This window comes from Herpailurus yagouaroundi, unplaced genomic scaffold, assembly GCF_014898765.1.
Source record: "Herpailurus yagouaroundi ecotype Mexico unplaced genomic scaffold, PumYag 28, whole genome shotgun sequence".
NCBI lineage: Eukaryota > Metazoa > Chordata > Mammalia > Carnivora > Felidae > Herpailurus > Herpailurus yagouaroundi.
Genome location: NW_024412376.1, coordinates 15,106,184 through 15,121,259, shown reverse-complemented (window position 1 = coordinate 15,121,259; position 15,076 = coordinate 15,106,184).

The window sequence follows — 15,076 nt, the reverse complement described above, 5'->3', positions numbered from 1 at the left end:
TAACTGGGGCACAGATCACCGAGACAGGAAGCGATAAAACCAGGATTTGAACTTGAGCAGTCTGTCTCCTGGCTCCTGCTCTGGGCTCAACATTATGCCACATAACCCATGTTTCTGCATTAATAAATATAAAGTAATTTCAAACAAGTACCCAAGTCATATTTTTGGACTTGAAAAACTAAGTATAAATTATATTTTAAGAATCTTCAACAGTGTTTTGATTCAGAAGAATAATAGAGATTGATTTTTCCACCAGTTATTATGGAACACATAATTAGTAATACTATTCTATAATTAGACTACGTAAATCATTGTAACATAACATAAAATCACAAAATAAACCTTATTAGAAGGAAATACATGGAATGATAAGATTTAAATCAGTGGTAAGAGGATTAGTTAGCAAATGGACAAACATATATTAGAAAATATTCCTATGTATATAATGAATTACAGAAAGATTTAATAGTTAATTTGTTTAAATGAGACAACTGTAAAATATATACATGGATACTTATCTGATCTTGAGTTGAGTATTGTCTATATATAAGAAATGAGAAATGGATAAATTGATAGATTTCAATATAAAAAGTTATGTCAATATGGCAGAAATCACAAAAATAATTTAAAAATAACCTGAAAATTGAAATATATTTAAAATATATACAAAAAAGAAAACATTTGGTAAGAGTATTCTACCAAATAAGTTAAAGAAAATAATAAAAATCTGATTGTAAAACATAAAAGGCAATTCTAACAGTTACTCCCTAAAAAAGGGAACATAAATGATTATTAAGTATGCAGTAAAATAATGAAACTTGTTATCAACGACACAAAGCAACAATAAAGCACTACTCACATGTTATCAAATTGTCAAATTTTAAAAACTTGAAAATAGTTCCTTGAATCAGTTACTCTTGTGCACTGTTGATGGTCATATAAATTGGTACAACCTTCAATGAATGTGAATTTTATGGAAATAAATGAATGTTAAAGCATTCATGAGCACTTTTGAAAGATCTTGTGCTAAGAATTTTTTTTTATTTGGTGTAGGGTGTAGAAGTGGTGTCATGATTTCTAAGCTTCCATCCTATATTAGGTGTTTTTCTACCTATCTATCTATCTATCTATCTACCTATCTATCTATCTATCATCTATCTATCTATCATCTATTATTGATCTATTATCTACACACAGACACACACAATATTCAAGATAATACACATATAGAAAGTAAAATGCATAAAGGAAAACTATAGCCATGCAAGGGCTTGCTTCAAAAGGAGAGAGTAAGAGAGATTCTGCCTCTAGCAAGCATGAGTGCATAGTGCATAATTTATTGTACATTTCCTTCCAATTTTACATAATAGCTTGCATTGTTCAGGCACCAGTGTTATCTACACCAATTTGATTGCTTTTTTATGGCAGAGAATTACAGTGCCGCAAAGTCCATTATTTTTTATATAACATTTAAAAACAATTCATTTTAGGGTTTTGGAACCAAAGGAAATGAAAACTATCTCTTGCAGATGGGTGATCCCAATGACTTCTATATGTAAAGGAAAATGAAGCCTGAATACTTTGCTTACTCAATTGACTTTAACAACTACTGTATATCACTGGCTATGCTTTCAGATGCTCACCAGAAAATCTTACTAAAACCTGAATGCTTAAAGAAGTTGAGAAGAAAATCATAGAGCCAAACTAGGAAAGGGTAGCATAAGAAATGTCAAAATGGCAAGTCTTCCCCTAAATCAGAACTTTTTTTTTCATGATATTTACATCAAGCTCACATCTGATTGATAAATTGTATCAGTGGGTAGAAAATAAAAGAAGGAAAGCAAAGAAAGGCCAGTGGAGAAATGTTTGCATTGCTAGATGACCCTACATTTCAATGCAAAAGAAAACAACATCCAGAGTATTTTCTCTAGATGCTGTGAGCTCCTAAGCTAATTTGTAGCAGAGATTTGTGATTTTAAGGTCTTTGGGAAGAAGGAAGGATGTGTCTAAGGGATGTTATTTGCTCCTATTTTTCATGACTGGGCCTTCTCTTTTCTGTCTTGATCCATTTTGGCTGGTTAGTGAAGGATGGAGTGGCTTTTGTTATTTCAGTCTGTTTGGGTTAATCCACTTAATTAGACTTATAAAGGATTTATTATTAAATCTATGATTCAAGAAGTCATTAATCTGAGTAGATACTTATTGCTCTTCAAATGATATATTTTGGGTAATAGTTTTGGAATGCTAAATATATTTTTAAATGTAATAGGGAGACAAATATGTAAAAATTAATATTTTATTATTTTTTAATGTTTATTTGTTTTTGAGAGGGGGAGAGAGAGAATCCCAAGCAGACTCCACACTGTCAGGGAAGAGCCAAACAACTGTGAGCTCATGACCTGAGTTGAAATCAAGAATTGGACATTTAACCAACTGAGCCACCCAGGCACCCAAAAATTAATATTTTAGATTAGAATGAGAACAAGTAGAATCATTCGTCATTTCTCAGAGGAGCAAGGTTATATCTTATACTTTTTTCCATTTACAGAAATTGCTCAGAGATACACAGCATATTTAACATGATTGATAGATTTCACTGTCTGTCCAGTGTCTAGAAACTGAAAACATCTCTTCTAGCTTTAGACAACAAAGCAACATTGATTTGTCTCAGCCAATTCTCCTGAAGTGAAATAGAAATGGTTTTATGAAAATGTTTTTCCCCTCTTGGTCTGTGAATGGTTTGATATTCAGGTTTGAAGTTACTTTTAAGTACTTACATTCCTTAAATTCTATAAATCTATTTTCCTAGCAATGTCACTTTCTCAACTTCGTGCAGGGTGGCCCAAATAAAAGCATAAGATGAAGCAGTGGTTTCCAGGCTCGTCAAAACCAAAAGAAATAGCCTACGTATATTCATTTCCCAGGGCTGATAACAAGGTATCACAAATTGGGTCTTAAACCAATAAATAAACAGAAAATTATTCTCTCCCATTCTGGAGGCTCTACGATTGAAATCAAAGAAGTCACATATTGCTAGGGTGGCCAGTGATGCAGGCAGCAAAGAACTGCACAAATGAGAGCAACAAGCAGGACAGAGTTTATTCACTCTCCAAGGGAGGAGAGGGGCCAGATATCAAGAGAGATGTCAGCACCGAGTTTCTGTCAGGCTGGGCCTTTTAAGGGGTTTTGACGGATGTGAGAGGGTTGCAGATGTGCCCATGGTGGAGGCATAAGGACCTGGGGAGGGGGTCGACTCTTGGCCAGGTACAGCAGTACGTGGAAGGTTTTTCAAGGAGCTCTGTCCAGGGCTCGTCCAGGATGTGGGTTGTCATCGAAGCCAGAGAAGGATATGTTTTGTAGCTGTGGTCTACCTTCCAAGAATGGAAGGCACTGTGACCTAGAAAAATGAAGAGTTAGGGCCAAGTTCAGACACCTGTGAGTTTTTACTGAAAGCTTGGCTGGGGTATGGGGTATTTTGAATAGATTCCTTTCACAGATCATGCTCCGTCTGAAGCCTTGGGAGAAGGATCCTTCCTTGCCTCTTCCAACTTGTTGTGGCCCACCTTCACTTGGTTATCTTCTCTCTGTGTTGTGACTTTGAAATTAACATTTGTTAAGCAGAGACTGGGGCATTGACTGGCTAGCCATGGTTCAACAAAAGACCAAAAGATGGAGAGACAAAATGAAATAACGAAGTTTATCAATCACAGGTCCTGGAAGAAGTATACAACATGCCTTGGGGGGTCACTTTGGGAAGTCAAGGCAGAGTGCAGACAGACAGTCAGGACCTGGGGCACATGCCTTTATTAGGGCCTATGGGTAAAGTGCTTTGGGTTCCCCAGCTAAGGCCAGATTGGCCAATTCAAATCTGGCACATTGGTATTCAAAGGTATTCAATTCAAAGGGTGGCACATTGGTAAGCTTCTAGGGGGTCTTATGAAAGGGATACAGAAGGGGAAGGCCCTGAGAAGTAGGGGAGACTATTGTTTACATGGGCTGCTAGGGAAGTCTTACCAGTAACTTAAATTTGCTTGTGACTCTTCTCTGAGCTTGCAGAAGCTGGAGTCAGTTTGACGTTCCTGTAGGCCATTTAGCCATTCAAAATGGGTGCCAAGACAGCAATACCATGGAGCACTTTGGCCAAATTCTCTACACTCTGCCTTCACATAGTCTTTCTGTAAGGACTTTAATAGAGATTAATAGCACCAGAGTTAAGTTTCTCAGTGTACCTCCCTTATAGTTCTGAACCTTGTAAATTAATATGATTTAATATCGGATATGTTAAGTAAATTTAGTATCCATATTTGTCTTGGGTTTCCTGGAAATATGTAGTTGTCTGAGTTTTTCCAAAAACTGAGCCACCCAAGGTGCCCCTATCTTTTGAAGCTTTGAAGCCAGATACTGACTTCTCCTCTGCAGCTATGAAAGTCCTAGATAGCATCTTCTTCCAATAGAAGGCTGTTTAGTCTACATTGAAAATTTGTTGTTTAGCATAGCCAACTTCATTAATTATCTTAATTAGATCTTCTGGATAACTTGCTGTAGCTTCTACATCAGCACTTGCTGCTTCATCTTGTACTTTTTTATTATGGAGATGGTTTCTTTCCTTAAACTTCAAGGACCAACCTTCTGCAGCTACCTTACCTCTCCCAATCTTCATAGAATTGAAGAAAGTTAGGGCCTTGCTCTGGATGATTCTTTGGCTTACAAGTATATTATGGCTTGTTTGATCCTTTCTCCAGACCACTCATACTTTCTCCATATCAGAATAAGGTGTTTCATTTTCTTATCAATTGTGTATTCACTGGAGTAGCAATTAACATTTCCTTCAAGAACTTTTCCTTTGTTGGGGCGCCTGGGTGGCTCAGTTGGTTAAGCATCCGACTTCAGCTTGGGTCATGATCTCACAGTTCGTGGGTTCGAGCCTGCATCGGGCTCTGTGCTGACAGCTCGGAGCCTGGAGCCTGCTTCAGATTCTGTGTCTCCCTCTCTCTCTCTCTCCCTCCCCTGCTTGCACTCTGTCTCTCTCTCTTTCTCAAAAAATAAACATTAAAAAAAAAAAAAAAACTTTTCCTTTGCATTCACAACTTGGCTAACTGGTGCAAAAGGCTCAGCTTTTGGCATACCTGGGCTTTTGACATGCCTCCCTCACTAAGGTTAATCATTTCTAATTTCTGATCCAAAGTGAGAGGTGTGTGACTCTTCTTTTCACTTGAACACTCAGAGGCCATCGTAGGGCTATTAATTGACTTGTTGTGTCTCAGGGACTAGGAAGCCCAAGGAGAGGGAGAGAGAGAGAAAAAAAAATGGCAAGTGGAGCAGTCAGAACACACACAACCCTTACTAAGTTTGTTGTCTTATATAGGTGCAGTTCATAGCACCCCAAAACAATTATAATAGTAACATCAAAAATCAGTGATCACAAGGGTGCCTGGCTGGCTCAGTTGGTTAAGCATCCAACTCTTGATTTCGGCTCAGGTCATGATCTCATGGCTCATGAGTTCAAGCCCCACATCAGGCTCCACACTGACAGTGCAGAGCCTGCTTGGAATTCTCTCTCTCCCTCTCTCTCTGTCCCTCCCCTGCTCATTTGCACTCTGTCTGTCTCTCTCTCTCTCAAAATAAATAAATAAAATAAAATAAAACTCTCCTGGGAGAATCAGTACCCAGGTTTGATACAATACATTATTTAAAATGTCTAATTTTGAACAAAGAACTACAAGTCATGAGAAGAAAGAGGAAATGTGTCCATTATACAGGGGGAAAAAAAACAACAAAAACCGCCTGTGACAGGGCCCAGAAGTCAAACTTAACAAAAACTTCAAAGCAGCCATTATAAATGTGTTCAGAGAACTGAAGGAGTGCTTAAAGAAATAAAGGTTAAAAAAATTAATCAAAAAAATAATAAATAAATAGAAGAAATAAAAGAAGATATGATGACAATATCTAATCCACTAGAGAATATCAATAAAGAGATGGAAATTATAAAAAGAATCCAATAGATGTTCTGGAGTTGGAAAGTATAATAACTGAAAAAAATCAGTAAACTTGAAGATAGATTGATAGGGATTATGTAATCTGAAAAGCAGAAAGAAAAAATATTTTAAAAAAAAGAAGACTTCAGTATAAAAACCAACAAGTGTACCAATATATGCACAATAGTACCGTGGGAAGAGAAAGAGAGAAGATAAAAGACTCAGATAAATAAAGACTAAAAAGTTCCAAAATTTTATGAAAAACATGAATCTACATATCCAAGAAGCAGAATCTTAAAAAATAAATGGGAAGACAGCACGTCAAACACATCATAATAAAAATGCCAAAAACCAAAATCAAGGAGAAAATCTTGAAAGTGATAAGGAAAAAAATTAAGCAACTGAGTAAATAATGCTTTGACTGAATTTTTATGGCTTAGAGATACTTATACATCTTAACAGTGATTGACACAACTGTTGCCTATGTTTTGCATCCTTTAGATACTTTTAATTTTTCAAAGTGCCCCCAAAATTCTAGCATTCAAAGCCAAATCTAAGAGAAAAAAGAATAACAACCACCGGAATCCAAGAACAGACAGGTGGACTGAGTGAAATTCAGTATTAATGTTTTTTTAATTGATCCTGGTTAATAACTTCTATGTAGAAATCTTTAAAAATCATTTAACTTTGGGGTGCCTGAAAGGCTTAGTCCATTAAGTGTCCAACTTCGGCCCAGGTCATGATCTCAAAGTTCGTGAGTTCGAGCCCCATGTCAGGTTCTGTGTTGACAGCTCAGAACCTAGAGCTCTCTCTGCCCCTCTCCTACTCTCGCTTCTCTCTCTCTCTCTCTCTCAAAGATTAATAAACATTTTTTAAAAAATTTTTAATCATTTAACTTGGCTTTATTCATGAACTGATAAACTCCTTCATAAGTAATATGTAGCTACCATTCCACTTGCAATACAATGCAAATCTATCAAAAATTTTAAATATGCAAAATAATGTAAACAAGAAAAAAAACCTTGTACAACTGTTGAATCACTGTACAGTACACCTGAAACCAACATAACACTAGAATTTAAGTTATATTAAATTTGGGGTAGGGGCGCCTGGGTGGCTCAGTCGGTTGGGCGTCTAACTTTGGCTCAGGTCATGATCTCGCGGTCCGTGAGTTCAAGCCCCGCATCGGGCTCTGTGCTGACAGCTCAGAGCCTGGAGCCTGTTTCAGATTCTGTGTCTCCCTCTCTCTCTGACCTTCCCCCATTCATGCTCTGTCTCTCTCTGTCTCAAAAATGAATAAACGTTAATTTTTTTTTTTTAATTTGGGGTGCCTGGGTGGCTCAATCAGTTGAGCACCAGACTCTTGATTTTGGCTCACTTCATGATCTCATGGTGGTGGGATCAAGCCCACACCAGGCTCCAATCTCAATCTCTCTCAAAAAAAAAATTATCAACTAATTGATTAATTAATTAAACTAAATTAAAATCTTGTGAACAATGTTTTAAAGTGATCCAAGAAAATAATATTTTTTTGTTTTGCTTATATTACCTCTAACAGTATTTATTAGGAAAAAAAAATATCATCTAAGGAAAGAGGGTAGAATTTGCTATTTGAAGATCAGATTTTAAGTTCTCACTGACTTTTACCAGCAATATATATTTGCTCACTTGAATCAAACTCTGTAAGTCTTCATAAAAATATTTTCTTGATACTCAAGGAAACAAGTCACAGTAAAATGTACTGTGAGATATGAAGCATTTATAGACTACTTTTATGCAGTTTGTGTTATGGCTCTTCTACTTTTCTAAACCATAAATTCTGTGAAGATAGATGTTATCAACTCTGTACAACACCTAATCTATGAGACTCACTGATATATACTTGACAAGAACTGATACTTCTGTTGTAAATTGAAAGCACTGGAAAGTAGTGTGTGTTTGAAATACAAATGCTGTTCTCAAAGTTGTGCTTTCTTGAACTATAATTAAAGATGTAATTTCTTATTTAACATATATGACAAGAAAATGAAATGTTCAAAGCAATGAGTAATGAATCATACAACACCAACACGCAAAAACTGAAAGGTACTCAGTCTGGTGAAAAAAAATTGTGTTACAAATTATACTTCTGTCTCAGATTACTGATTTTGCCTAACTCCACTTTCTTCCTATCTCATGCAGAAGTACATATTCTTAATAAAAACACGAATATCTGTAATCTTGTATTTTGTTATCCCATTCATATAAAAAGATACATATGTATAATACATTAAAATAACATCTTCTGGGGCACCTGACTGGCTCAGTCAGTAGAGCATCTGACTCTTGATCGCAGGGTTGTGAGTTTGACCCCCATGTTAGGTGTAGAGATTACTTTTTTAAAAAAGAGTAAAATGACATCTTCTTTTATAAGGGAGTATATTATTGGGGTGCCTGGGTGGCTTAGTCGGTTAAGCAGCCGACTTCGGCTCGGGTCATGATCTCACAGTCCGTGAGTTCGAGCCCCGCGTCGGGCTCTGTGTTGACAGCTCAGAGCCTGGAGTCGGCTTCAGATTCTGTGTCTCCCTCTCTCTCTCTGCCCCTCCCCCGTTCATGCTCTTTCTCTCTCTGTCTCAAAAATAAATAAAAACATTTAAAAAGAAAAAAATAAGGGAGTATATTATCTTATTATTTTCAATGGAGTTATCTTTTACTGTAAAATTAAATGGGAACAAATGAACTAGAGTGCCTTTTAAATTTCTTTGCCTCCTTTCTCCATTTCCTTTTATTTACCCTAACTTTCCCCAACTCTACCACTCAGTTCTTAAGGAAAATCATTAATATTGTGATGGCAAGAGGTTTTGTTTTTAAGAACTATGTTCAACAAGAGTTAAAGCAAAATAAATCCATCAAAATTAACAAATTAGCCAAATAATTGCTATCTTTATAAGTATTCCCTTCAATTCTGTAAGCAACAATGATCTTTGATAGATCAGGATTGATTCTAATTCTGTTGTTCATTATCTATGCGGCCACCAATTATTTTTTATTAACTTAGTAGGCTATGATGATATGTCAGGCACTCCACCAACTGCCTTGAATATTTTATCTCATTTTTATACTATTTTACTGAAAAGAAAATGGAGACTCAGAGAACTCATTTGCCCAGTATGGTAGAATGAGTAAGAAGTCTGACACTAGATAAGATTGTTGGTCTTTAATAACCGGGCAACCACTAGTCAGGTATAGGAAGTTGAATAACTTATTAAACATTTCTTGCTCAATATCACCCTCTTTACAATAAGGGCAATAAAGATACCTATCTCATTAAATTATCATGCTTATTAAGTGAGATGAGTTTATGTGAACACATTTAGCAGAGTATTTGTCACATAATAAGCAAACCTTAATAGTTAGACACAGGACCTCCCCCAAAATGTATCACTCATATAAATTTCTAAAGTTACAAACCATCTATAATAGAGATATCCCTCTCTCACCTATTATTAATTTACATTGTACTTGTTCAGAAGGAAAAGTAAATTTGACTATGGTTAGAGTGATGATTTCTATTCTAAATTGTAGAATCTACTAACCCTTTTTCTAGGCACTAATAATTTGATCTTCAAAAGCATTGCCTATACAGTCCTGAAAGAGAGAATTCTAATTATTTATTGTTTTATAGAACTAAGAGAACATTTTGAAATATTTGTTTAATTAAGATTTTCCCCTTCAGTGGGGTGCCTGGGTGGTTCAATTGGTTGAACGTCCAACTTCGGTTCAGGTCATGATCTCACTGTTCGTGGGTTCGAGCCCCATGTCAGGCTCTGTGTCGACAGCTCGGAGCCTGGAGCCTGCTTCGGATTCTGTGTCTCCCTCTCTCTCTGACTCTCCCCCACTCAAGCTCTGTCTCTGTCTCTCTCTCTCTCTCAAGAATAAACATTAAAAAAATGAAAAGATTTTCTTCTTCAGTAATAGAGAAATTCATGAAGCCTAGAAGATAAAAACAGAGTGCTTGACCAGAAACCAAAAATTAAACTCCAATTCATACAATTCTAATGTACTAAATAATAATACAATAAACGCATCATTTTTATATTTCCAAGAAATATTCTAATTGCATTGCCTTAAATTAGCTCATTTAATCTGAACAATAACCTATGATATGGATATTATTATTATTTCCAGTTAACAAGTGAAAAAACTGAGCATAAAAATATTAAGTAACTTCTTCAGGGTCACACATCTAATAAGTGTCAGAGCTCCACAGATAGAGCACCCCTGGGAAAGTTATTTACCCCATTTCTGCCTCTGTTGTCAACTGTGAATAAAGAGGTTGAAGATAATACAGAAGGTTGGATTTTAAATCACCACTTACATGAGTCACATCTCTTATCCAGTGTCATTTTGTATTGATAAATCAATGGATAGTGGTGGCTGTGAAAGTTGGGCAAATGTGGAAACTTCTGGCATTATCAAACTAGCTGTCTAGGTCTTTTCTTGATGTATTAGAATATACATCTATCTAGAATATACTCTTGATATATTAGAATATACTCTAGAATATACTCCAGATTTAATATATGAGGTCTCTAAGTAAACCAAAGAGGGCCTCATATGCACAATGAAAGCTCTTTTAATCATGAAATATCTCTATTTTATAATCCTATAACTACACAGTTCACACTGACATTTTCCAGTGAATCAGGACTCATCAATCCACAGACTCCTGGTTTGTTTGCTGTGAACAATCCAAACAAACATCTACACCCTGCTGAAAACGTTCTACAAATAAGAGCTGTCCTTTATCTTTCCATCAATAAATCGCATCAGGAAGCATGTTTACAAGGTGATTTGATCAGGTCATTTTCCCCCAAGAGCCCTAGGTTACTGGAACCAAGTACAAATCATCTGCTAAATCTTTTTTCCTCATGCTGAACTACATTATGTCCAAAATATCTTTCAAGTCTATTATTGTGCTATTTCAAAGTCAGTTGTGTTATAAACAAGCCCCTCTCACTTAACATATTAAATTTTTCATTAACACTCAAAATAATTTAGTAGGTTAAGGAAATATTAAGTATGGCAAAATCTTATTGCTGGAATTTAATCCTTCAGTATAGAATTTAAAATGTTAAATATTTTTAACATCATGAGATTTTTTTTTTGCAATAGAATTACTCAATACTGTCAGCAGAAAAAAATATAATAATTCAACAAGCAATTTTTAAACTTTATAAGTGCTTGGTTTTTTTTCTTCACTTGCCTTTTGTTGAGTAACTAGAGATTCAGTCATAGCTGTCAAGACTCATCATTCATCATATTATTACAGTTATAACACATTATCTCTGAAAACCAAGACCAAGATTTACCCGTATCTTTTAAGCTGCACTAAAGTTTTGAGGAAAAATATTGGTAATAAGTATTAATTGGTGACAAGCATAAAAAAGTCTACCCAACTCAAATGGAAATATGCCGTGTAATATTGTTTAAAATATTAAATAAGTAGAAATAAAGAAATAGCTAAAATAATATAAATAAAACTAGAAGTGAGAAAATGAGAAAATACTAACATATAGAATGTCAAATACATCCTAGTATTGGTGCGTATGGGTGTATACACATCTTATTGATTACATACTCATACAGATACATTAATATACAAACATATTAGAGGCATGTTTCCCCAATTATTATTTATTTTGTAATATACAAGTTTTCTAATCATAAATGTGGATTTTCCTTTGGGATTTATTTTATTCATAGTTCTAATTTCCCTTCTCATCTAGTTGTCAGAAAAATATTGACTTATTGTGTTACAGTGTCAGAGGTTTTATTTTTATACTTAAGTCATGAATCCATCTTGATAAAAAAAAGATAATGAGAACAAATTCAAGAGCAGTTAAAAATAGAAAACTCATTTATAACTCTCCTATTTTCTGAAACAATATAAATTTTCTAATTAGCTTATAAAGGACTGTAAAGCATAAAATAGGCAAGGATTAAGGGAGCTACTTAAAATTTTCAGGGGCACCTGGGTGGCTCAGTTGGTTAAGCATCCACCTTTAACTCAGGTCATGGTCTCAGAGTTCATGGGTTCAAGCCCCATGTCAGGCTCTGTGCTGACAGCTCAGAGCCTGGAGCCTGCTTTGGATTCTGTGTGTGCATGTCTCTCTCTGCCCCTCCCCTGTTCATGCTCACTCTCTCTCTCTCTCTCTCTCTCTCTCTCTCTTTCTCCTTCAAAAATAAATAAACATTTAAAAATAATAATAATAAAAATAAAATTTTCAAAAAACAAATTCTAAAAATACTATAAAACTCATGGCCTGCAAAAAATATAAGAACCCAGGCACTTGTGGCTGTGTAAACTGCTACAAACATTCAGAACAGCAAATTGGCAATAGAAATCAGGAGCCATAAAAATCTTCCTCATCAATAACTCTATTTCCAAGAAGAACGCTGCTAAATACTGCTGCTAAAATTTCAAATTTAAATTGACTTATGAATCAAAATATTAATTCTGCCACTAATTAAAATAGTGAGACACTGGAAGAAAATTAAAGTGTGAAAAGAGCCTAGTAAATTGAGATATGTATGTAAAGAAAACAATTATAAAGATTTCAAAATTTTACTGAAAACATTAATTCCATGGATGTGCTCAAGACTGAAAAATCTAGGATACAAAATTGTACATGCAGTATAATCCTTTTCTATAAAAAGTATAAAGTTTCTAATTTACACTTCATACACATATGCACACACAGAAAAATGAACAGAAGAAAATGCATTAGAATGAAAACAGTGATCATCCTTGGGAGAAGAAATTCATGTATGATTTTTATGTCACTTCTTTCACTTTTCTGTGTTATCCATTCTAACTTCTTTGTTATGAGTTGAGTTTTTGTTATAACAACCAAATCTGTATCTTAATTAATCCATTTTTGAGATTGTGAATCTGTCTTTAATAAAATGCAAAAGGATCCCTTTTAAGGGCAATTTATGAAAATACTGAAGGATAATTATTCAGATTTCTGGATCTTAAAAGTGTGACTTTGGAGGGTTCTGCTTGTTTTTCCAAATGAAACTAAGTTTCCCACAAAAACTTTGATGCCTAAGTGGCATCCTGTCATAATTTAGAATTTGCCTTGCTGGCTTTACTCAGGCCAAAAATATCTCATAGACAGAAATACCAAAAAGCCCTGTGTTCCTTTTTTTTTTAATATTTATTTATTTTTGAGAGAGACACAGAGTGTGAGCAGGGGAGGAGCAGAGAGAGAGGGAGACGAAGAATCTGAAGCCGGCTTCAGGCTCTGAACTGTCAGCACAGAGCCCAATGCAGGGCTGGAACTCATGAACCATGAGATCATGACCTAAGCCAAAGTCAAATGCTTAACCAACTGAGCCACCCAGGCACCCCCAAAGCCCTGGTGCCCCTTGATTGTGCCATGTAGCATTTTCCCAACATACTAGCTATGATCTCCAAGTATCTCCAGTTTAACTTAATAACTCATAAATCTGGTAAGTATGCAAATATGGATTCCATTTTTCTCAACTCTCAAAGAACATTCTCATATCTTTTTATATTTGTTCAATCAATACGTAGTTGTAAAATCTTTCCATTTATAAGTTTAGTGCTATATCTTTCTATTTCATTTGGGGGGATATAATTCTTTTTTTTTTAATTTATATATGAAATTTATTGTCAAATTGGTTTCCATACAACACCCAGTGCTCATCCCAAAAGGTGCCCTCCTCAATACCCGTCACCCACCCTCTCCTCCCTCCCACCCCCCATCAACCCTTAGTTTGTTCTCAGTTCTCAACAGTCTCTTATGCTTTGGCTCTCTCCCACTCTAACCTCTTTTTTTTTTTTTTCCTTCCCCTCCCCCATGGGTTCCTGTTAAGTTTCTCAGGATCCACATAAGAGTGAAACCATATGGTATCTGTCTTTCTCTGTATGGCTTATTTCACTTAGCATCACACTCTCCAGTTCCATCCACGTTGCTACAAAAGGCCATATTTCATTTTTTCTCATTGCCACGTAGTATTCCATTGTATATATAAACCACAATTTCTTTATCCATTCATCAGTTGATGGACATTTAGGCTCTTTCCATAATTTGGCTATTGTTGAGAGTGCTGCTATGAACATTGGGGTACAAGTGCCCCTATGCATCAGTACTCCTGTGTCCCTTGGATAATGGGGGGATATAATTCTTGATGGTATTCTTATCTGTAAAGTCTGTGTCTTTCTAGTGATGGTGAGAGGGAGCACGATAGGCTACTGGGGAAAGGCAAACCAGTCTGAGCGGAGCACTGAGTGCCCCGTTCGTCCTGCATGTCACCAGATTTCAGGGAAATCTCAATCTGTGTCTCCAACTATAGTGCAGATGCTTACTGCTTCTCTCTGGGGCAATAGAGAGTATTGTACAAAAATAATTATGTTTACAGACAAATACTTGGTCAGTATCAGTATTGCAGAGCAAGAGAGTTTATTTAATGCTATCCCCAACAACACCTAGTTAATAGTCCAGATTCCTGTATCACTCCAGTGCCCCCCACATCCAAGCTTGAAACACCCTCAGAGCCACTGCCCTGAGTATCTCTCCGGGGTGGATTTTGGATTATCTTTTTCAAACTCATCCCAATTGCCTTTCTGCTTTAAAGGTGGTTTTTCCTAGTTTCTGCCCCCTTCCAACTTGAAACTCTTTCTGATGGTCATTGTAATTATGATAGATAATTGCTTTAAAACCCCTTAATTAATATAAATAATAGCATATTTTTTAAATCTTGGGGAATTTGGTGGGAATCTTTATGAAAGTCACTGTAACAAGGAAAATAGTTCTCTAGGCTTCTTTTGTATTTCTTATAATACTTGTTTTATAAAAGTCAAGCATGCTTTTCCAAAAGTATTTTGCTTTTGATATTAAATTATGTAATTATTTAAAATGATTTCCTAGGGGCTCCTGGGCGGCTCAGTCAGTTAAGCGTACAACTTCAGCTCAGGTCATGGTCTCTCAGTTTGCGAGTTCGAGCCCCAAGCCAGGCTCTGTGCTGACAGCTCGGAGCCTGGAGCCTGCTTCAGATTCTGTGTCTCCCTCTCTCTCTGCCCCTCCCCCATT